We start from the raw sequence: 24,653 nt of genomic DNA, 5'->3' as shown, positions 1-24,653 counted from the left end.
CTTCCCTGCCGGGCTCAGGCTGCAAATGACTTTAGGAAGGCTTCTGCGCACGCAGAAGCCTTCCTAAAGTCATTTGCAGCCTGAGCCCGGCAGGGAAGGGGGCGGGAGGATATCTCCCCGCCGCTCGCCTCTGAAGTTATCGATCGGGGCCCGGGGCGAGATTTAAGGGGGCGGGAGGGGGCTTCAAGGGGGCGGGAGGGGGTTTCAAGGGGGCGGCAGCAGCAGGGGGCCGGGACTACAAGGGGGCGGCCATTTTTTTAACTGGAGGAGCCATCGGAGGAGCCGCCAACGGAGGAGCGATTATTAGAATAATTACAGCTGCAGTGTGTGGAAAGCGCGGGAGGGGTAAGTAAAGCCCCCCCCCGCCCTTGATGGAACCCCCCACCCCAGTGCCGGACCGCAGCTCTGCGGTTCCGTGCACACCCCTACTACTGAGGATCCAACCATATCCTCCCCGGGCTAAATTCCATAAAGCCTTGTGCTACCTGGAAAAGCTCTGCTGGATGACAATGAGAGGATACAATGGTGGAAGAAAAAAAGTTTCTCCTCCATCACAGCCACAGAATAGGTTGAATAATTAGCTCTTCCATGCCTAAAGAATTTTTAAGAGAGTGCCTTCTTTGTCATGAGCCCTACCACTTACTGAGATCACATGTGTAGGTTCAGTTATGGCTGCCACCAGCTCGTTTGATGGCAACACAGAACCAGGCCTTCTCTGTGGCCGCCCCATGGTTTTAGAATGTGCTCCCTGTCAGTACAAGAGCTTCTCCACCTATGGCTGCCTTAAGTTATTCTTTTTTAAAGACACACCTGTTTTCTCAGGTCTTTTGCTAAAACTATTTATTGTTAAATTTATTTATTTACTGTTAAATTTGTATACCGCCTTTCATTAAAACAATCCCAATTCCAAAACTATGTTAAAAGTTTTTTGAAAATTTTTTAAATGCTTTTAAAGTATTGTATTTCCTATATTTTATTTATTTTATTATTTTTTGTGTGTACACCGCCTTGAAATCTAGGTGTTAGGCAGTTTATAAATGTAAGAAGCTATATTCCCCCTGATAAAGGCATATAAAGAACTGAGTTATGTGGCCAACAAGAGATGAATTTACTGAGTAAACTGACAAATTAAAAGCTCCCATATCTGGAGGCATACACTTGAGAGTTCTTAAGGACCTCAAATGTAAAACTGTAGATTGCCTATCAAAAATATGCAACTAAAATGAGGCTCCCTACTGGGGAACTGGAAAGTAGGCAAAGTAAATCTGATTGCAAAAAGTGATCCAAGAAATTACAGTCAAGTTAGCATTTATAAAGCCTTGCTGATGATTCGAAAAACTGGCTTCTGCAAAAGGAAGCCCTCCTCACCAACCTTTTGGAGCTCTCAAGAATGTCAGCATGCATGTTTTCCCAGGCCTTTACAGGTGAAACTCGGAAAATCAGAATATCGTGCAAAAGTCCATTAATTTCAGTAATGCAAATTAAAAGGTGAAACTGATATATGAGACAGATGCAAAGCGAGATAAGTCAAGCCTTAATTTGTTATAATTGTGATGATCATGGCGTACAGCTCATGAAAACTCCAAATCCACAATCTCAGAAAATTAGAATATTACATGGAATCAAGAAGACAAGGATTGAAGAATAGAACAATATCGGACCTCTGAAAAGTATAAGCATGCATATGTATTCAGTACTCGGTTTGGGCCCCTTTTGCAGCAATTATTGCCTCAATGCGGCGTGGCATGGATGCTATCAGCCTGTGGCACTGATGAGGTATTATGGAAGACCAGGATGCTTCATTAGCGGCCTTCAGCAATTCTGCAATGTTTGGTCTCATGTCTCTCATCCTTCTCTTGGCAATGCCCCATAGATTCTCTATGGGGTCAGGTCAGGCGAGTTTGCTGGCCAATCAAGCACAGTACACTGTATACTTTTCAGAGGTCCGATATTGTTCTATTCTTCAATCCTTGTCTTCTAGGTTCCATGTAATATTCTAATTTTCTGAGATTGTGGATTTGGGGTTTTCATGAGCTGTATGCCATGATCATCACAATTATAACAAATTAAGGCTTGACTTATCTCGCTTTGCATGTAATGCGTCTGTCTCATATATCAGTTTCACCTTTTAATTTGCATTACTGAAATTAATGGACTTTTGCACGATATTCTAATTTTCCGAGTTTCACCTGTATTTGTTTTATTCTGTGAAACTGGTTTTTATTTTATATTATAATTTGGACTGTGTACACCACCTGACTGATTGATTGGTTGATTAAGTGCTGTCCAGTTGGTGTTGACTCTTAGTGACCACATAGATAGATTCTCAGTGGTGTATTCATTGCTGTTGTAATCGAGTCCATCCACCTTGCTGCTGGTTGTCCTCTTCTCTTTCCTTCAACTTTCCCCAGCATTATAGACTTCTCAGGGGAGCTGGGTCTTTGCATAATGTGTCCAAAGTATGATAGTTTGTGCCTGGTCATTTGTGCCTAGAGTGAAAATTCTGGATTGATTTGTTCTATGATCCAGTTGTTGGTTTTCCTGGCTATCCATGGTATCCTCCAATGTCTTCTCCAGCACCAAAGTTCAAAAGTGTCATTACTTTTTCTATTTTGCTTCTTCAAAGTCCAGCTTTCGCATCCATAGAGTGAGTGTCATGGGGAAAACCATTGTCTGAACAATTCTAATCTTTGTAGGTGTAGACATGTCACGGCATCTAAATATCCTTTCCAAGGCCTTCATTGCAACCTTACCAAGTGCTAGTCTGCAGCATATTTCTTGACTGCTGGATCCTTTACTGTTGATGGCTGATCTTAAAAGGCAGAAGCTATCCACCACTTCAGTGTCAATTCTGAGGCTGGTTGCTGTACCCATTGTCATTAGTTTAGTCTTCTTGACATTTAGTTGTAGTTCCATTTTTTCCGCTGCTGTCTATCTTGTGTGTGGGTTTTTTTGTGTTTTTTGTTGGGTTTTTTTAGAATGTGAGCCCTTTGGGGACAGGGAGCCATCTTATTTATTTATTATTTCTCTGTGTAAACCATTTTTGGAAGGGCGGTATAGAATTAATAATAATATCAACAACAACCCCCAGTGAGGCACTACCTTGGCGTGGTTGTGGGGCTTGTGTGCTCTGATGAAGGTGAGAGCTATGCCAGAGGTCCAACCATACTGGACAGGTCTCACCAAAGGAGCCAGACAAAGAGTGCCTCTCCCATCAACAATATGGTGAGACGTAACTTTAATAAATCTATACCGGATTGGTCGTCGCCCGGGTCAACAAGGACCGCGCCAGATGCTATAGTCCCTGGACATCTAGTGGCAAGTGGGCAACAGGACTCAGGATCTTCAGTTGAGCAACCAGGGCTGGAGACAGCAAAGTTACTGGAAGAAACGTCGCTTAACTGAAAAAAATATACAAAAAATGCCAACAGGGAAATAATGATCTGCTATTACAAGTCTAATCCAACTAGAAGAGGTTATTTAAAAAGAATGTACCAAATTTGGAAAGAGAAGCATCCAGATACAGAAATAACAGAACAAAGGCTAGCAGACCAGAGAAGATTCATAATCAGAAATAAAGTATTCACAGGAGTTGAGCTGGAAGAACTGCAAAGAGCAACACAGGCTCAAGATATGGAAGAAGAATTATCACCAATTGAAGAAGTTGCTCAGGTGCAGGTGGAAGAGGGGTTGGAAATAGAGGATGCCACTGTTGCTGAACTGTTTCAAAATCAAAACCAAGCAACCTCCCCTTTGCCTTCACCTCAAAAACCCAAATGCCGTTTAACAGAAAAGCAACAAGAACTAAAGCAAAAAATAACTGAGCACATGAACCAAACAACCACCAGGGTTCGACTTCCAGCTCTAAAAACAGTTGCCAAAAAACAACTGGCTCAGGCATTAAAAGATGTCAATGCTGCACTTGCAGAAATAACAACCAAGAATTTGCAAGAAACAAACCAACTAGTGTACAGTGCAGCAACAATAACAACACAAGAGCTCGGATATAAGATCAGTGGACCTGTCAAAAAAGAAAGCAGTACATCACCTAAATGGAAGATTAGATTAGAAAATAAAAATGCCAGGCTTAGATCAGATGCTAGTAAATTGAAAGATATGAAAGACAAGAAGCTGAAGAATGAAAACACCAAACAGTATCTGATCCAAAAATACCACCTAGATTCAAGGAAAATTAGAGAAGTCCTGGAAATCATAAAGCAGCAAATAACAGCAGTGTCAAAGAAGATTAGCAGATATGAAGCCAGAATTACACAACACAGGCAGAATCTCCAATTCCAGTCGAATCAGAGACGTTTCTACCAAAGCATAGAAGGAGAAACTGCAAGAAACCTAGAAACAACAAATAAAGAAGAAACAGTGCAATTCTGCGGGAAATTATGGGACAATCCAATAGATTATAATAAAAAAGCAAGCTGGATGAAAGAGGTCAAAAATGTAACCAACAAATGCAAGATCTAGTAATAACACCAGAATTAATAAGTGAAAGAGCAAAGAAAATTAAAAATTGGACTGCGCCAGGCGACAATCAACTGCATGGCTTTTGGCTTAAACACCTAACAAGCCTTCATAAACAACTATCAAAACAGTTCAATCACATTATGAAAGGCGGTGATATTGAACAGTGGTTAACAACTGGGAAAACTCATCTCATCATGAAAGTAATTATAGACCGATCGATAGAAGAAAGGGAAAAAAGTTAAAATAATCGACATAGCAATACCAGGGGATAGCAGAATAGAAGGAAAAGAAATAGAGAAAATCACAAAATACAAAGATCCACAAATTGAAAGGCTATGGCAGAAAAAGACCCAAATAATCCCAGTGGTAATTGGCACCCTAGGTGCAATTCCAAAACAACCTGAAGAGCACCTCAACACCATAGGGGCCACCGAAATCACCATCAGCCAATTACAAAAAGCAACTTTAATGGGAACAGCCTATATTTTATGACAATATCTATAATAACCAACAATATTGATGATGAAATTCAGCCATCCCAGTTCCATGGGAAGGACTCGATGTCTGGATAAAACAAACCAGTCAATAACTGACTGTGTAAATAAGGAATAATATAAATTGAATAAATATGGAGAAAGTATGCAGCCTTGCCTTTGCTGATCTGGAACCAGTCTGTCTTACCATGTTCCATCTGGACTGTGGCTTCCTGTCCTGTGTATAGATTTTTCATGAGAACAATGCGATACCCATTTTCCTAAGGATATCTCACAACTTGACATGGTCAACGCAACTGAAGGCTTTTCTGTAGTCAATAAAGCACATATTGACTTCTTTCTGGTATTCTTTGGTTTTCTCAATTATCCAGCATGCATCAGCAATGATGTATCTTGTTCCTCGGCCTTCTCTGAAACCAGCTTGAACATCGGCATTTCCCTTTCCACATAGGGCTCTAATCTGCATTGGATGATCCTGAGCATTATTTTGCTAGCATGTTAATTTAAGGATATTGTGTGAATGTTTGCACAATCCGTTAAGTCTCCTTTCTTTGGTATGGGTAGGTATACTGACCTCTTCCAATCTGTTGGCCACTGTGTCATTCTCCAAATTTGCTGGCATAGTTTGGTTAGAGCCTTGACTGATTCTTCTTCTGTTGCCCGCCATATTTCTGTAGCTATTCCATCAATTCCTGTAGCCTTCCGACTTGGTAATGACCGGAGTGCTGATCTAACTTCATCTTCCCGTACTAGAGGTTCTTGCAGGTAAGGAATATCTTCTAGAGTATCTTGGATTTTGACGTCCCTGCTGTACAGATTTTGAGTATACTCCTTCCATCTCTGTTTGATCTTCTCTGAATCAGTTATTAAATGTCCTTTGGCATCCCTTAACATACCAATTTGAGGTTGGAACCTCCGTCTGAGTTCAGAGATCTTTTGGAAAACCTGCCTTGTTTTTCTGTGTCTATTTCCATCCTCAAGGTCTTTTCAGATGCCATTGTAGTACTGCTCCTTGTCTCTTCTAACAGCTTTCTGAAATTCCCTTTTAAGTTCCTCCCTGAGGAACCTAACAGGAACTTATCTTTCTTGACTTTGGCTTCTCTCCTCTTCTTGCCAATTTGCACCATCTGTTGTGACATCCATTTTGCTTTCTTCTGTTTCTTGGTCTTTGGCAGTCTCTTTTCACATTTGTCCTTGACAACTTTTTTAATTTCATTCCACAGTTCTTCTGGCTCCCTATCAATGAGATTCAGAACTTCAAAGCGGTTCCTGATGTTCTCCTTGAAAATAGTGGGTACCTTCTCAAGATCATATCGTGGAAGCTCGAGAGCTTTGTTTGTCCGCTTTTGCTTGACTTGGTACTTGCACTTGAGCAGTTCGTGATCTGTTCCACAATTGGCCACCAACCACATCTTTGCTGTTATAACTGAGTTCTTCCACCTCCTTGCACCAATAATGTAATCAATTTGATTTCTGTGTACTCCATCTGGTGATGTCCATGTGTATAGGCGCCGCTTTGATAGTCTGAAGAATGTGTTAGCAATGAAGAGATCATTGACTTGGCAGAAACTAATGTCGTTCTCCTGCTTCGTTTCTGTTTCCTAGGCCATATAGGCTGACTGTGTTTTCCTCCTTACCTTTTCCATCTTTAGCATTCCAGTCTCCAGTCACCAGCAGCACATCTTGCTTGCATATTCTGTCAAATTCAGACTGGACTTGAGCATCAAACTCATCAACTTCCTCTTCTTCTGCATTGGTCATTAGGTTATAGACTTGAATAACTGTCATGTTAAAGGGTTGTCCACGAAATCTAATTGATATTAGTGGGTCACTGACCTCATTGTACCCAAGTACTGTCATTGCTATATCCTTCCTGACTAAGAAAGCAACACCATTCCTTCTTTGTTTGTGTCCTGAGTAGTAAATGGTATGGTTTTCTGACTGAAAGTGTCCCATTCCAGTCCATTTTGATTCACTGATGCCCAAGATGTCGATCTGTAGTAAATTCATTTCATCTTTCACTGTGTCGAACTTTCCCACATTCATGCTTCTTATGTTCCACGTTCCCATTGTAATTCTGTCTTTGCAGCTTCGGATTTCTTTTCCCACATGGCAACATCAGCCGCTAGACGTCCAAAAGGCTTTAGTCTAACTCAGGCTTCCCCAAACTGCGGCCCTCCAGATGTTGCTGAACTACAACTCCCAGCATCCCTAGCCACAATCAATTGTGGCTAGGGATGCTGGGAGTTGTAGTTCAGCAACATCTGGAGGGCCGCAGTTTGGGGAAGCCTGCTCTAACTGCATCATAAGCACCATCGGTACTTTGAGAGATCCTTAGCTCTTCCTCAGTAGCATGTTGAGTACCATCCAACCTGAGGGGCCCATCATCCGGCACTACATTGACAATCATTCCATTTTGTCTATCCATGTGGTTTTCTTGGTAAAACACAGGAGTGGTTTACCATTGCCTTCTCCCACGCAGTATGAAACCATGCCTTTGTCACTGCCACCAACGTGATCGTCCACCTCCAGCACCTTCCTATATCGCTGCTGCCCAATATAGGTGCCTGCTTGCTTTAGCTAGGCAGCTGGGATGATCTTCGCGCTTTCGGTGACCCTACTGGGAGTATACCTCCCGGCGTACTTCGCTCATCCCTCCCAGGAACACACACACACCCGCCATTATGTGGCAGCATAGCAGGACTTGGGGGTAGGGGGTACACCACCTAGAGATGTATATATCAAGCAGAATATAAATAAGTAAAATAAAAGCATGTGGCTGTGACCATCCAAAAAGATTTTGATAAAGTCCCTCACCAAACAGTCCCACACCTTAAGTAAATTTACTGGAATAAGAAAAAAGACCTTCTTTATTATGCAGCTGTCACTGGTTAAACAAAGAAAAGCTGGCTGACAGTTTTCACACTACAGGGAAGTAAGCAGCGGGAGGCTTACAAAGGACTGGTGCTATTTAACTTAATATATAATCTGGAGGTAAGATAAGTAGCAAATTATTCAGACTAAAGAAAATCTAGAAAGACTATGAGCTGCTCAAAACAGATTTATTAATTTTATTTATTTATTTATTTATTTATTTCTCTATGTAAACCGCCTGAGCCATTTTGGGGAGGGCAGTATAGAAATTGAATAAATAAATAAATAAATATCTCTAGACTGAATAAATGGGTAACAAATTCAGAAATGACACACAATGCTAGCAAAGTGGGTCAGATTGAGACCCCCACAAAAAGTCTCAGTTTCCCACATACATTGATAGCATCCAGACTGGCAATGGCTAACCAGGAAAGAGATCTTGGGATCATGAAGAATCGCTTAATTAAGCTATCAGTTCCATTTGTGGAGGCAGCAAGAGAGAGGAAAGGGATTGAAAGTAAGGTAGAGTTGCCATGTCCCCTGGTAGCCCCCGGATTTTGGCTCTTCCACCTGGCTGCTAAATCCTACCCGGATTTACACGGATTTCAAATGCGTTGCCCGGATTGCCTGGATTTTACTCCGGATCCAATCACATGGGAGGGCAGAGAAGGAGGGGAAAGTATAGAAATCTGTCAAATAAATAAAATTCAAATTAGTTGCAGCATAATTTGCATAATATGCAAATATTAGGCCATCCGGCTTTGGGAAGCTTGAATATGGCAATGCTAAAGTAAGGTGACCAAAATAGGGTCACCTAATAGTGTCTTCACACAAATCTATGGTGAGGCCACATTCAGAATACTGTGTACAGTTCAGTTTGTCTCATCTCATCTTTAATGCCTTTTAAATGAAATTTTATGACTTAAAAAAAAATTGTTCACCACCTTGGGGTCCCAGGACAAAGAGCATATACAAATGTAAATAAATAAAAACAATATCTTAAAACACAATCAGGAAATTTAAAATATGTTACTTTTAATTTTAGGGGGAAAGATGGCTAAGTGTGAGGACATGAACAAAGGTGTATAAAGTGATGCATGGTACAGAAAAAGAGTGCAGAGAAAAATCTCTCAGTCTCTTATAAAGGTAAAGTGTCCCATCAAGTTGATTTCAACTCCTGGAGCCCAGAGCACCCTGTGGTTTTTTTTGGTAGAATACAGGAGGGGTTTACCATTGCCTGCCCCACACAGTAGGAGATGATGCCTTTCAGCACCTTCCTATATCGCTGCTGCCCAATATAGTACCAGAAGGGAATCGAACCAGCAACCTTCTGCTCGTAAGTCAAGCATTTCCCTGCTGCGCCACTTAAGCGCTCTCGCGCGCGCTCTCTCTCTCTCTCTCTCTCTCATATAACACAATAAATCAGGGTCACCCAGGGTTACTTCAGATGATACTTTTAAACCACAGATATACTGACTGCACGTTTTAATACCCACTTGGGAAACAGTTTAGACAAAAAGACCAATGTGAGTAGAGTGTACTCTTTCAATCACATGTTTCGAATCCTACTGTATTTCCTTTCACAGATGCAAACCTATCCTTCGCCACCGCTGCCACACACACACCCCACCTCTTCCTGCCCCAGGCTTCCTTTGTGTATTTTCTGTTTCAAACACAGCACCTTCCCATAAATATGGGTACATAAAATGAAAGTCATGCACAGCGATTAGCTGTTGAGATGCAATTCTTTTCCAAGGCAGAACCAATAGCTTTGGCTCCTTTGTCTTCTCCCAAGACATGCTTACCTGCCTTCTAGCTTAATAAGATGGGCATGGTTGGAGATCTCAGGATGCACCCCAAGTATGTATGCATATTAGCAAAAGGGCTTGTACTTTGCATGCAGTCCTCCAAATATCAACCTCTTATCTTTCTCTGTGACTTTAGTCTTTTCTGGTCTCTGAGGTTTCATTCTCCACCCTTTTCAATGGAAGAGCTTTTCATTACTTCCCTGAAAAATGTGACATTTTAGTGGGGTTTCAGATTTTTTGGGTAGTCTGGGCAAGGTCTGGAACCTACCTGCAGGATCTTCACAATCAAGGGCGTAGCAAGATCCCCAGAGGCCCAGGGACAAAATATTTGTAGAGGGCTCCCCTTATTGTGGGCAAAAAGCACGCCTCCAAGCGTGCATCTGACATCAGACACAAGGAGTGGGGCAACAAACATCTCCCCCGCCACCCCTGCCCTGCCCCCACCCTTGCCCCACTGCCCTTGCCCCACTGCCCTTGCCCTGCTACCACTTCTTATCTTTGCCCCTGTGAGGGTGGTGGGCACTGTGGGTGGGCTTCTCCAGCCGGAGTGCCTCTCTCTCTCTTGCGCGCCTGCACAGTTCAACTATGGATGTTGCATGCCCATGATGTCACATCAGGGCATGCAACTTCCGGCAAGTGAGAAACACATAGGCCAGCAGGAGAGGCCTGGCCCAGCCACAGCGCCCACCAAGGGGAAGTCTGTTTGGGGGGCCTCGGGGGCCCTCTGACCCTCTCGGCCCAGGGACATTTGTCGCTGCTTGTCCATGCTCACAATCCACAATTCCAGATTCAGCAGGAGTGTAAAAAGCCACCTTTTGTAGCTTTAAGTGGGGTGCTGGAAGACGGGGAAGAGAAGGCAAAGGACCCTTATGCCTTAAGGGACCTGCCTGGTTATCTCCCCCCACCCCCTGCCCCACCTTGGGATCTCTTCTGTTATGGCCTCTCTGTTTCAAGCCTTCACCCTCAACCTGACTGAGATCTTCCTGGGTGAAACGTTCGGTCAGATGTTAATAATAATAAATAAATAATAATAATAATAATAATAATATGGGAGAAGAGATGCAGTGGAGGGAGTGACTAAAGAGGCTGTAACTAGGGCACTGGAAGGTGGGGGAGTGAAGACGAGGGACCAGAGGGACCACCCTATGGCTTAAGGCTTTTTCTTGATGGGTAGAACTATCTTTTTCCTTGTCACAGCCAAAAATAAAAATAAAAATCCATGTTTGAAAGTAAAACACACACAGGCACACACAGTGTTTTGCATTTATTGATACCAAAAAGTGGGTGAAATTTGTGCACAGCATGTGTAAGCAGCACGTTTCCCACCTGTGCCAGTTAGTGTGGCAGAGATTAAAATAACGCTCTCACAACTCTGCACCTCTACTCAAGCAGGTAGAAAACACTGTGCCCAAAGTGTGAAAACACTGTGCCCTAACCTAACTGGATGATCCTATCCTGGGCTCTACTCTGGATTTAGAATGTGAGCAAGTCACTATGATGTGATTAGATGAACGTATTGCAAAGTGGTGCTTCCCTAACTATTTAGTTAGGGCAGAAAAGCACCACTTTGCAATGTGATCCCACATTCTAAATCCAATATTACATCTCATATTAAAATCCAGGGTAGAAAATGTATTCCCAACCCCCCCACCACCACACACACGGATGATCACTTGTACACATGTAGAGAAATCTAATCACATGTTAAAAGTACTGTCTGAACTGCCCCCCAATAAAGTTGTTTGGCAATAGATTCAGGGCAGGCAAAAGTAAGTATTGTACACCTGCAACTAGTGTATAGAATGTACTGCCACAAGATCTGGTAATGGTCACTGGCTCAGGTAACATTAAAATCAGATTAGGCTTATCCTCCATGAATTTACCTACAAACTGGTGTTAGCAACAGCTAAAAGAAACCTCCATGTTTAGTATAGTTGAATACCACTTGCTAGGGAGAAAAGGCAAGAGAAGACTCTTGGTTTCATACCCTGCTTGAAAACAGAAAGGCATCTGGTCAAAGTACACAGAAAGCATCTGGCCAGCTCCACCCTTGGTACTTGTGGCCAGTTTTGAGGCATTCTTCTTCCCCTGGCAGCTCCCTGTATCTCATCCCATCCTGATCTCAAGGATCCCCATCCCTGACATCTATTAGGGGGCTCTGCAACATCTGTTATGGGGCTTTGGGGCTGCTGTGGAGGCAGGAAAATTTTCTTGCACTTGTGTTATGTGTACCTATGTTAAGATACAATTCATTAATTCTGTAATTTGAATAGTGTATAGTAGTTCTAAAGGATTTGGGGGTTCCTTTTTCTTCAATTTGTTTGACAATTGTTTTTCCAGAAATATAAGAACACTGTGCAAAGAATACATTATGCCTAAAGACATCAAAACAAAATGAGGCCAAACAGTTACCTGGTTTCACATCCATACCTTATTTTTTTTATATAAAGGGGAGGAACCAGAATTCTACAATAAACCAATATGTTGGGTATATTTACCCCGGGGGGAGGAGGGCACAATAGCAAATTCATGAAGGGCTGTCACAAAGGCAGCACAGACTTGATTTGTAGATTCCATTTGAACATTAGAAGGAACTTTTTAAGTAAAAGCCGTACAACAATGGAACCAATTACCTAGGAGTGTGACGGGCTTTTCCTCACTGGAAGTCCTCAGCAGTTGGACTCTGTTGGGGTCTCTAGCTCTGGATTTCCTGCATTAAGCTGACAGTGGAACTAGGTGACCTAAAGGCCTCCTCCAATTCTATTCTGTCTCTTTCTTCCATTTGTATTAGATTTTATTGATAGCTCACTATCAATATTACTATTAGGATCTATCACATTGGCTTTCCGGCTGCAGGATATTAAGAATAGGGCTATCAATGGCTACTAGCCTGGAAAGCCATATATTTCCATCAGGACCACAGGGGGCATGCCCCTGAACACCAGGTGCTAGGGAACACTCAACAGGAGAGAGTGTTGCCCTCTTCCCCCAATTGTGGCTTCCCAGATGCACCAGTTTGGCCACTGTGTGAAGCAGAATGCTGGACTAGATGGGTCTTTGGCCAGATACAGCAGGGCTTTTAAAATTGTTCTTATGATATTGGCAACGATAGCTAGTTCACACTATTTCCAAGTTCCTACTAAACTGGAAGTGTGGCTTTAGCACTGAAACAATAGGTTATGCATCTGTAAGTGACAGATTGAGTTAAGCTTGAAAAAGCTGAAAGTCAACAGTTTCAAGGAAGTACTACACACTTCAATTAATATTAAACTCGTTTACTACCTAAAGATACAGTTGCACACAATGGTCCAATAGGTATATGTCAAGCTTGGTTACACTTTGACATCTCTGGATCAAATGCTCTCCTGGTTTAAAGAGGGCCAAAAGTGACTTCAGCTCTGTTGAAGATAAAGATCTCCACAGATCATATTAGAGAAGGATCCAGAGTTCCAGGCAGGAAGGATACGCACAGCTGCACAGTACTGGTTCTACAGGATGCATATAATAAAAAGGCCTCAATTACTGAATTCTGTCTGAAAGAATAAACAGTGATGGGAAAAGGAAAGTAGGCTGATAAGTTCTTACTAGAAAACTTGTTTCTAAACTAAATAGCCCCAGATCTTGTAGCCTAGCCTAGCCTAGGAAAGTGCTCTAGGCCCCCGATCATCTTGGTTGCCCTCTTCTGCACCTTTTTCAGTTCTACAATGTCCTTTTTTAGATGTGATGACCAGAATTATACGCAGTACTCGAGGTGTGGCTGCACCATAATATGATGACGCATAAGAAAACACAGTATGGAGTGGTGCTATGAAAACACACACAAAAGGGTTCAAATAGCTAGATGCATCTTCCCCACCCAATTTGGTACATGCAAGTTAACCCAATCAAATCAAAATTTAAATGCACACATTTATCTACCTGCAGTTTCCCAACCTTCTTCATCCAGAGGCATAATTATATGAAAAGTGGGGAAAACACTGCCCCATCAACACCAACTTTTATTTTATTGGCAGTGACAAAGCCACTGCACAATTTTTAGAAGTTTATTTATTTTAGCTTCCTTTCTCCTCCAGTCTCATGTTTTTTCTGGTGCATAGAGATAGCAAATCAGCTTCAAAAGCAGGGAATTTAAACTCCCACTTTTGGAGCTAAGAGTGAGTCAGCACAGCATACCAGCCAGCATCTCACAGCACAATGGATGGGAAACACTGGTCTAGAGCACATATGTCATATCCCTGCATACATTCAATGGTACAGTGTGCAAACCTTGAATTAACATCTAATGCAGAAATTATAGATGGTCTTTTATACCATCTTCTCCAATATGTAGTTATTCATAGTCTCCTTCCCACTCTACAGTGAAATTACAAGCCTCCATCCCTTCTGCCACCTAATGGCGCAGCAGGGAAGCAACCTGCCTAGGGAGAAAGAGGCTATCAGTTCAAATCCCAACTGGTATGTTTCTCAGACTATGGGAAGCACCTATATCATGCAGCACCAATATAGGAAGGTACTGTAAGGCATCTTCTCATACTATGCAGGAGGCAATAATGGTAAACCCCTCCTGTATTCTACCAAGAAAACCACATGGCTCTGTGGTCACCAGGAGTTGACACTGACTCAATGGCACAATCTTTCCTTTCTTTCCATCCCTTCCACAGAGCCAGTGGAAGAACCAGGGAGACCCAGGTTCAAAACCCTAATCAGACATGAAACTAGGAAGAGATTATAGGACAGTCTCAATTCAACCTCCCACACAGGGTTGTTACAAGAATAAACAGGCCCCTTACATGGAGAGAGAGCTATGTATGCTACTCTTTCTAGGAGAAAGAGCAGAACAAACACGTAATATTTCAACTTTTTAAATATGCAAATAAATTGTGGTTCAATTAGGATTCTTGTTTTAATCTGGTTCATCTAGAAAAAGCATTCTGCAGTCATTTGGGACATATTTTCATAGACATTTTTCTAACTATACTTCTAATAACGAATGAAAAGTTTTCTGTCTCCTAGTACTTGGGAAACTGAAGTGATAGAAAGTCGACATAACAAGAAAAATAATAATAATATGAACTTTGTTAGCCACCTCATAACAAATTGTTCTCTGGACAGCTAGAAGAACAGACAAACTATAGTTTTTATAATCCAAAATGTACTCCAGTCTCTCAAGGAAGAACACCACATGTTTGAACACCACATGTTTGAACTTATGCATCTGTTATGATAAACTTCTTGACATCATCATATAAGAGAAGTGTCCAGTTGACAGATATTAAATGAACAAAGCAAAAAAAATCATTAAAAAGCATTTCACATGCAATCTCAAAGCTAAGGATTTTTTTTAAAAAAAATTGCTGTTGTTGCTTACAGCATCTGTTTGGAAGATATACACAGCTCGAAGAAAGTTGGCGGTCCTTCTCTCACTGACAAGAATGGTGCAAGTCAGTCATAACTAGCTTGTCTCAGTCATTTTCATAGGAACATAGGAAACTGCCATATACTGAGTCAGACCATTGGTCTATCTAGCTTAGTATTGTCTTCACAGACTGGCAGCAGCTTCTCCAAGGTTGCGGGCAGGAATCTCTCTCAGGTTGAACCGGATCTATTTAAAGGATCCTCCTCAGTTAAGCAGCTAAGGAAAACAATTTATGGAGAGATTCTATAAGTGGGTTTCTTAAAACCTGATTCAGAACGTAAACGCTACAAACACCGCACTTCACAGTACTTGTTGCAACCCGATCACCCTATCGCTCTCTTTAAAGAGAAAAAAGTCCCTTTCCATTTATGGGAAACAAGGTGGCGCTTATACCATCAAGTACTACCACTTAATGCGGCTAAGCCATGGCTCCCAGAGGACCAGCAAGAGTGCCCTAAAATCACCTGCAAACAGAAAGCTAGTAAGCTAGGTAAAACATTCAGGGAAACCCACTCACATTTCTTAAAAGAGTGTGTGGTAGCCAAAAGAGTGTGGCAGGGAGTAAGCAAGCTGTTAGAGTGGCCTGATTTGGAAAAACAGACTTGGGAAGAACCAACCTCAGGTTTGAGCGATAGAACCTCCTTTTGAGGTCCCAGAAAGAAACCTTCAAGGAAATGGGACGGAACGGGTGCCCCCATACTAGGGAATTGGAACGTTCCCCTTCTCGTAATCAGGTTAGTAAACCTGTATGTCATTTATGCAATGCTCATGCATAGAAATAGGGAGGGAAGACGCGACCAAGAGGTTCACGCAGATGAGACAGCAAATCTCTTCTGGAAAAGTTTGTATGGTTATGTGCAAAAAGACAAGAGTATCTCTTCTAAACAGCAATGGGACAAATTGTGGAAATGGACGTTGGATGTAACCCCCGCCCCGCGATTACCTGATGTGCCTTGAAATCCCCCACCCCCAAGTTACAGTACTACCTGCATATACTTCATAACCATGTGGGTTTCCAAATCCTTGTGTATAAATCTTTGTAGATATATCATGTACAAACACTTATATTATATACAAACACTTTTGTATATAATTGTGCTTTGGCAACGTACTGTATGCTTTGGTAGTTTGTTGGTTCAATAAAAAAATCTTGTCCTATTAAAAAAAAAAATCTAGACGCCAAGGAGGGAACTTGAAACCTTCTGCTCTTCCCAGAGCGGCTTCATCCCCTGAGGGGAATATCTTGCAGTGCTCACACATCAAGTCTCCCATTCATATGCAAATCAGGCTAGACCCTGCTTAGCTATGGGGACAAGTCATGCTTGCTACCACAAGACCAGCTCTCTTCTCTCCTCTCAGTCTCATTTTCATGAGACTGAGCACAATTAAAGATGCAATTCTACACACACAGGTGTCAGAAAGTTGCACTAAATCACGAAAGACTTCCCTCTGGTATGAGGACAATGTTTGCATAAGACCATGGTTCGAGACATCAGCTGCCCAGGGTAAGTATCCTCCCTCAGGCAAACTGGAAAGCCAAAGGTCCTGCTGCCTAGCTCAACACTGGCAATAGCTACCATCGCTTTCAGTTATCACAGAGCTGGATTCTTATCAGCAAAAAGGAAATCGGCAAAGTGCTGCTCAGCACATCTTCCAGTTACTGTATTTTCTTGGATGTTGACTGCGTCCACAAGTTAGGCATATTTAATTTAATTAATTATAAAATCAGTTTAATTAAATAACTGAAGAAAGCTCCACTTAGGACTACTCTTAGGTTTCAGTGATACTGATGCAAAGAACCTCTGTCATGAAATGCACAATTCAGGTACTGAAAAACATCAGCACATTAAACAGCAGCCTTCCCTCTTCGAGCACTGTACCAAAGTCTCCTGGCAGTTAAGGCACTGTCGGGAATAATTTGCTATACAAACGCAGCAATCCTAATCACCTTGATTTGGAAGTCAGCCCCGTTGGGTTTAGCGGGGCTTCCCAGATAGGAGAGCACATAGGATTTGGACTATAACGCAGGGTATAGAGCAACACCAGCCCTGAAAAGCCGTATGCACACCCGGGCCCAGTAGGGCCAACAATGTCCCAGTGATGGACTTTCCCGCCCCAACAGCCTCAGCAGCAAGTTCAACCCGCCAGTAAAGGAAGAAAGGAGAAAGCGCCGTGCCGCTGCGGCTGGGCGACGACTCGCTCTCCCGCGCGCCCCTCCCAGACTCACGGCACGCCCTTGGTTCGGTCGGAGGAGTCCTCTCGGCTTCCGTAGCAGGAGACAGGTCCTCTCTAGAGGGGGAAGGACGGGCAAGGAGAACCCCTCCCCACCGCCCCGTGACTGGCTGGCTGTCACTGAACGCTCAGACTCCGCCCGCCCCTCCCTCAGCCTCTCTCTGACAAGTTCAGCTGCGAGGCAGGCGCTGCGGGATGCTGAGTGGCAGCGCTTGCCTCGCTGCTGAGTCTATCAGTCAGGCTGAGGGTGGGATGGGCTGAGCTTGAGCAGCCAGCAGCAGCCAGTCTGGAGGAGAGGAGCAGGGAGGGGCTGGGCCGGGCCAGGCCAGTGGGTCCAGAATGGGAGAGAAATCTACGGCATATAATGCTTTGTGGTTTTGCTTGATATGATGTTGTGTTTTCTTGTGTTTGCATATTATTTTACCACTAACATTGGCAAGCTATATTGGGGGCGAGGGGGCACTTCTTGACTGTTTGCATATTATTTTATTTCCCACAGGCTTTGGCAAGATTTACTTGTGAGGGTCACAGTTCTTGGCTGCTTGCACAGTATTATTTTATTCCCTACCAACTTGAGCTAGATTTCGTTGTGAGGGCTTTTTGGTTATTTGTCTATGGTGTCACTTTTCATCAAAGTTAGCAACACTTATTTTTAAGGGTCATGCTTCTTGGCTGCTTGCATGTAATTTTATTTGCCACCAAATTTGTCAAGATTTAGGTGTTAAGGGTAAAAGCCTGCTTGTGCATTATTGTTGTATTTGCTGCCAGTGTTGGCATGGGGCACACTTTACCCATCTTTTTTGATTAAATATCAATTCATAAATAAAATTGATCTCATAACAATTGAACAAAATTATATAAAAGTCATTATTCATAACATACAATAACCATGAAAACATTCATGCTAAGTTATAATTTCCTTAGGAACACAGGAAGCTGCCATATACTGAGTCAGACCATTGGTCTATCTAGCTCAGTACTGTCTTCACAGACTGGCAGCGGTTTCTTCTGCAACTTCTCCAAGGCTGCAGGCAGGAATCTCTCTCAGCCTTATCTTGAATAAGCCAGAGAGGGAACTTGGAACCTAGGTGCTCTTCCCAGAGTGGCTCCATCCCTTAAGGGATATATCTTACAGTGCTCACACTTCTAGTCTCCCATTCATATGCAAGCAGGGTGGACCCTTAAATCCATATTGTTCTAAACATAAATATGATATAAATATTTTTATATATTTAGCAATATAAACATGTTATATTGTTTATAGGACTTTCAGGAGAGCCCTTAAAACCTATCTGTTTGGCCAGGCCTTCCTGGTGTTAGAAATTGTTTTAAATGTTTTAATTATTAATGGTTTTATGCTGTTTTTGCATTGTTCTGTAATGATTGTTGTTTAAAAGGATTGATATGTGGGTTTTATTTTTATTGTTGTGCACTGCCCAGAGCCGTTTGGATGGGGTGGTATATAAATGAAATAAATAAATATGTCACAAAACACAGTAAAGGAAAATACTTTAAATAATGAGCATCCAATGTATATTCTCCGGTTGCATCTTAACCCCTTCAACTATCATATTAAGGAGAATATAATCATACAAACAGAGGCTTCACACCCACAAAGTTATTTTTCCAGTATTGTATAAGGAAATTCCACTTTTCAACACATTTATCCTGTTTATTCCTTTTACTGCTTTCTTGTAGTAAGTTAATTTTGACATAAGGGCAACATTTCACACTCTTGAACCAATCGTTAACAGTTGGAGCTAATTTCTATGTCAATTTCATTGCCAGTATTAGGCTGCCTCTGATTGTTCCACTTCTCCAAGTGCTGAAAAGTTCAAACACACCTCCACGGACCACTGCCAGTACCTTAAATCCTGCCCTCCTGCCACTGCAGACTAGCGGTGTGTCTTTGTAGTATTTACACAGATATAAAGGTTGTGTGTTGGATGGAGAAAGAAGATCGCAAGCTGACTCTTATAAGTCAGCAAAAGGTTGCATCAGAAAGGTCAAACTGTACATTCTGTGATGCTGCAGCATTCTGTCTGTGCCGCCTCTTTCCGAGCCCTCTCGAAAATCCTTAAGAAGTGCAGGAACAGGGGCTGAGATCATCTTACACATTCCCGTGAATCTCTGCCAGAAGGCAGGAAATACACGTATTTGTCATATAAAGTCAATGGCACGGCAGCCTTCTCTGGAATGAGAGCCAGGTAGGATAAATGAGTCCAGTTATTATGGTAGCAACACATTGCCCAAATCTCTTTACCCATTAGCCAATGATTAAATTTACAGAAGAATAGCCAGCAGCAAAAAGATAAGACTTCTGTGAAAAGATGCAAAGAAATACATTGCCTCGTAGGGTTGCCATATTCTGGCTTTCCAAATCTGGGTTCCAGATTATGCATATTATGTAAATTGGCTTGAAAATCATTTTGCGGACAAATTAGCAGCTGCACTTTCCAGTTGATTTGTATTTGCTCTGGATATCTACCAAAAATAATTGGGGAAGATACCTTTGCCTGACCATTTTCCTTGGAAGGAAAACAGCAATACAAGAGTATATGGCAGTTTCCTATGCTCCTATTTTCCTAAAGATGGTTGGTGCAACCACTTTCTGTCAATCAGGTGGGAAACATAGAAACATAGGAAGCTGCCATATACTGAGTCAGACCATTGGTCTATCTAGCTCAGTATTGTCTGCTCAGACTGGCAGCGCCCTCTCCAAGATTGCAGGCAGGAATCTCTCTCAGCCCTATTTTGGAGAAGTCAGGGAGGGAACTTTAAAACTTCTGATGCTTTTTCCAGAGCGGCTCCATCCCCAAAGGGGAATCTCTTACAGTGCTTACACTTCTAGTCTCCCATTCATATGCAACCAGGGCAGACCCTGCTTAGCTAAGGGGACAAGTCATGCTTGCTACCACAAGACCAGCTCTCCTCTCCGTGTGAGGGACTTTACCACATAGAAGCAGATCCCATGCACATGTGAGGTCTTTCAATTCCTTTTGTGCACAGAGCAGCCTTGTTATGAAGAACTACATCAAAGTAAAGAGCGTTTAAACACTGTAAAGTGTGCCGTCAAGTCGATTTTTTTACTCCTGGCACCCACAGAGCTCTGTGGTTTTCTTTGGAAGAATACAGGAGGGGTTTAACATTGCTTCCTCCCACACAGTATGAGATGATGCTTTTCAGCATCTTCCTATATCGCTGCTGCCCGATATAGTAGCAGCAGTAGAAGCTGCTGCCAGTCTGTGAAGACAATACTGAGCTAGATAGACCAATGGTCTGACTCAGTATATGGCAGCTTCCTATGTTCTATGTTCCTATGTTCCTATCTTACTGGGCAGGCAGATCACTTGCCCAGATGATTGCCAGCTTCTGCTGGCAGCAGGGAAGTTTAGGGGCTAGGGAACTCCCAGAACTTTTGGGGATCCCCCTGATGCTAGCTGGGAGCCCCATAGGCTCCCAGCCCCGGATGCAAGCAGCCAGGACTGGCAGACAATTGGAAAAACTAAAAAGCCCTTGCTCCCTTAACCTCATTTTCAAAGCAGGCTCCAGAGGTGGTTTTGCCACCGCACCGCTGCTGGGAGCTGAGCGGCTTCCGGTGGTTCTCACGTGCAGGAGAAACTAGGGCTGGGCTTCCTTAGACCTGTTTTGCCCGCACGTAAATAGAGCCTCATTATCTGTGGTGAAAAAAAAGTTGCCAACACTTTGAAACCTCTTTTTAGGAGCTAACAATAAACTGCTGTATCTCAGCCATTGCAACAGCTTTGCACCAAATTTGGAGGAGTGGTGTCTCTTGTCCCCTAGTTGATGAGTGAACCATTTCATGAGGATTGGATTTATGCTATTGGTTTTAGAAGTAAAAAGAAAGTTCATAGCTTAGTATAAACACAATCTCCTTCCCCCGCCCCCTGCCCCCCACCATCTTAAACGACATGCAACAGTTTGCTACCACCTTGTGGCCATCTTTTCTTCCCATCAAAAAGATTAGCAAACCATATGCTGTAATTTGTCCTCCAACAGAGGAATCTTCTTTATCTAATTTAGTCAGTAGATAAAGTTATGCCATATTCAAATAATAATACAGAAATTGTTTATCTGAACTGACTAACTTGTTACTGAAATAAGTTTTCTTCCACACTATCCCCACTATTCAATCATTCATGTATTCATTCATTCCTCTTTATATTTACACTCCACTCTTCCTCCAAGGTCACCTTAAGTGGTGCAGCGGGGAAATGCTCGACTAACAAGCAGAAGGTTGCCGGTTCGAATCCCTGCTGGTTCTATATATCGGGCAGCAGCAATATAGGAAGATGCTGAAAGGCATCATCTCACACTGCGTGGAAAGTGGCAATGGCAAACCCCTTCTGTATGCGCCAGGAGTCGAAATTGACTTGACAGCACACTTCGCTTTACTTCCTCCAAGGAGCCTAGAGCAACGTACATGGTTAAGGGTCTGCCTGGACCAAAAATTGTGTTCAGCTCAAATTCAAATCAAATTTGAGCCAAACGTAAGGCTGCCGAACCAATTCAGTCGAACTGACTGCATCTGGTCTGCTCTGTTTGACCAAACTGGTTCAGTGGTCTGGTGGCTAATACTTGTAAAGGGGAATCCATTGTGGATTCCCCATTACAAGTAGAGGGGTAGGGGTCCTGGCTCCTGGAAAGTGAAAGGGTCTTCTTACTCACCAAGCACACTGCCGGCACTACCGCGCCCCCCACCCACCCGATGCACCCATAGCAAAAGCAAACACAATCCTCCCTGCTTTACCAAGCGGCCTGCCTGGCAGCAGCTTGATAAACGAAGGTGGATCATGCACAGTTTTGCTATGGATTGCACCAGGGACAAATGACAGTGCCAGCAGTGTGATTGACATCTAGGAAGGCCCTTTGACTACTTATCTCCCCACCCCACCCACACCCCACTGCTTGTTTGGTGCCGAACTGGCCCGCCCAAATTTATTTATTTAAAGTATTTAGACCCTGCCCCTCCAGTACACTACTACTCAGGGCGGCTCACAATATTTATGAAATAGTTACAATGTAAAATCAGACCAATAAAATCAACCAAATTGAGCTAAATAAGTTAAAAATCCAAGCTAAAACCACAAGCAGAACTACAGATTTTAAAATAAACGTTATTTTAAAAAACTAAAAATTAAGAATTGTAAAATCTAAAGAACCTACCAGAGATAAACAACAGGTGAAACTTTTAAAAGCCTCTTTTAAAAGATGTGTTTTTAGTTGGTTTGTTTTTTTAAACACTGAGGAGGGAGCATGGCTAAGCTCTACGGAGAGGACGTTCCAGAGCCGACGGGCCACAATCAAAATGGCCCTGTCTCTAGCACCTGCCAATCAGATCTCTGTCAGTGGTGGGGCCATGAGCAGGGCCTGAAATGATGAGCGGAAGGCCCTGGCAGGTTCATATGGGTGAATGCAGTCCAACAGATACCCCAGCACCAAGTCGTGTAGAGCTTTAAAGGTCAAGACCAGCACCTTGAATCTAGCCCAGAAGCAAATCAGTAACCAATGAAGCTGCGGCAGGATGGGTCAGAGGCGTAACTATAGGGGGGGCAGGGGGGGGCACGTGCCCCGGGTGCCATCTTTTTTGGTCACATGAGGGGCGCCGCCATGACAAAAAAATTTTTTTAAATTTTTTTAAAAATTTTTTGTTAATACAAATGTTTCCTGCTCAGTGCAGCAGCGCTGCAGCAGTCAGGGGGGAGCGCGTCGGCACCCCCTCCCCCACGAGCGGTCCCTTCCGCGCCGCCCGCCCCCCCCCCCCCCATTGCTTTGCTGGCGCCTGGCGGCCAGTCAGTGGCCTGGCTTGGCGGTGGCGGCGGGCACTTGTGAGGAAAAACCTAAGTATAATGTAGTATGTTGGGGGCGCGGGGGGCGCCATTTCAATGCTTGCCCCGGGCGCCGTTTTCCCTAGTTACGCCTCTGGGATGGGTGTGATACTTGTGAAGCGACTTGCACTCACGAACATTCTTGCAGCAGCATTCTGCACCATCTTCAAGGGCAGCCCCACATAGAGCACATTGCAGTAGTCCAATCTGTATGTTACCAAAACACGAGTGACCAGGCTTGGTTCGGTTCGATCGCGGACCAAACCATCTGTGGTTCAGTCCACGATGGAGCCACCGAATCAGCCCAGTTCAAGGCGAACCATTTTGGTGCTGAACCATTCATGGACACTCCTATACAGCAACTCCTCACAACAACCCTATGAGGTAGGCTAGGCTGAGAGATAAATGACCCAGAGTGAATTTCATGGTTAAACAGGAAATTGAACTCGGGTCTCCCTAATCCTAGTCTAACACTCTATCAACCTATTTCATTTTTTAAAATCCCCACCTTTCAAGCTCACAAACCTAGCACCCCATGTTGCCTCCTTGTTCCTGCAGGTCTTGTGGTGTGTTTTCATGGCTTCATTCCACACATACAGTAAGCAACAAAGGAATTAGTTGTGATTAAGGCTTTGTATTTATTATTTATTTGGCACATTTATATACCACCCCATAAACCAATCTCTGGGCAATTTACAATTTAAGAGTTTAGGCTTTTGGCGCGGGGGGGGGCTCTGTATCCATGTACATTGTCTCAAGTATCCACAATGCTCTGTATCCATGTACATTGTCCATGTAGAGTGTCCATTGCCTGAAAGCCCTTCCCCAGTACTGACGTACTCAGAAGCTTCACCCCCAGCACTGAACAAGCTTACAGAGTTTGTCTGTACAGCTTTCAGGAGCTTTACCCAGGTATAGCATCCCTTCTTTTTCAGGTCTGAAAAGAGCTCATGTTCTGCAGCCTACTCTTCTGCAGCCTACTAATTGGCTGGCTTGTAGGGGGATATTGTTTCTCATTCAGTCTGTCTAAACATTACACAGAGAATTGTGGGGAAGTCAGTAGCCTTTTAAAAGTGGTACTGAATTTTAAGGCACTAAAAGTGGGTACCCACAAGCAAAACCCAGAAGTAGAGCCCTAGTCAGGGCACCAATTGAAATGACATAGGGGTGTGTGTGTGTGTGTGTGTGTGTGTGTGTGTGTGTACGTACCTTGTATATCCTGGAATCTATCCCGGGGAAATACTGTGCAGACATACCTTAAGTAGAGAGTCATCCACCACCATCATTCTCCTCTTGAGTACTGTGAATTAATGCCTCCCATTTCTAGAGGACAGAAGATTATTTATAGCACCAAACTATTGCACCGTACAAATACAATGAATATTTATCTACTGCTGTATATAAGGGTTGGCCCTATCCAACCCCAGCACAGCAACTCTCCAGTGGCTGTTGCTAGTAGCTGCCTTATGTTTCTTTTTAAATTGTGAGCCCTTTAGGGGCA

The 24,653-nt window shown here is 43.1% G+C and overlaps 1 protein-coding gene and 1 long non-coding RNA gene across 3 annotated transcripts in view; both read right to left on the bottom strand.

Annotated features, from left to right (window-relative positions):
- Positions 1–17,437, bottom strand: part of B4GALT4 (beta-1,4-galactosyltransferase 4) — a 57,425-nt gene extending 39,988 nt beyond the window's left edge. Inside the window, exon 1 of one of the 2 annotated variants that reach the window (XM_053312507.1) lies at positions 17,299–17,437. The gene's annotated coding sequence lies outside the window, so the exon portion shown is untranslated. The other variant, XM_053312506.1, reaches the window with a different exon arrangement.
- A 1,358-nt stretch (positions 17,438–18,795) lies between these two features.
- LOC128348999 (uncharacterized) lies at positions 18,796–22,619 on the bottom strand. Its single transcript, XR_008318479.1, has 2 exons — positions 22,491–22,619; positions 18,796–19,494 (listed from the first exon to the last, which is right to left on the bottom strand). It is a non-coding gene; the product is annotated as an uncharacterized LOC128348999 (long non-coding RNA).
- Positions 22,620–24,653: the final 2,034 nt, after the last annotated feature.

Source organism: Hemicordylus capensis, chromosome 3 (genome assembly GCF_027244095.1).
Source record: "Hemicordylus capensis ecotype Gifberg chromosome 3, rHemCap1.1.pri, whole genome shotgun sequence".
Taxonomy (NCBI): Eukaryota; Metazoa; Chordata; class Lepidosauria; order Squamata; family Cordylidae; genus Hemicordylus; species Hemicordylus capensis.
Note: the sequence above shows the minus strand (reverse complement) of the source record. Positions and strands in the feature narration are given on the sequence as shown.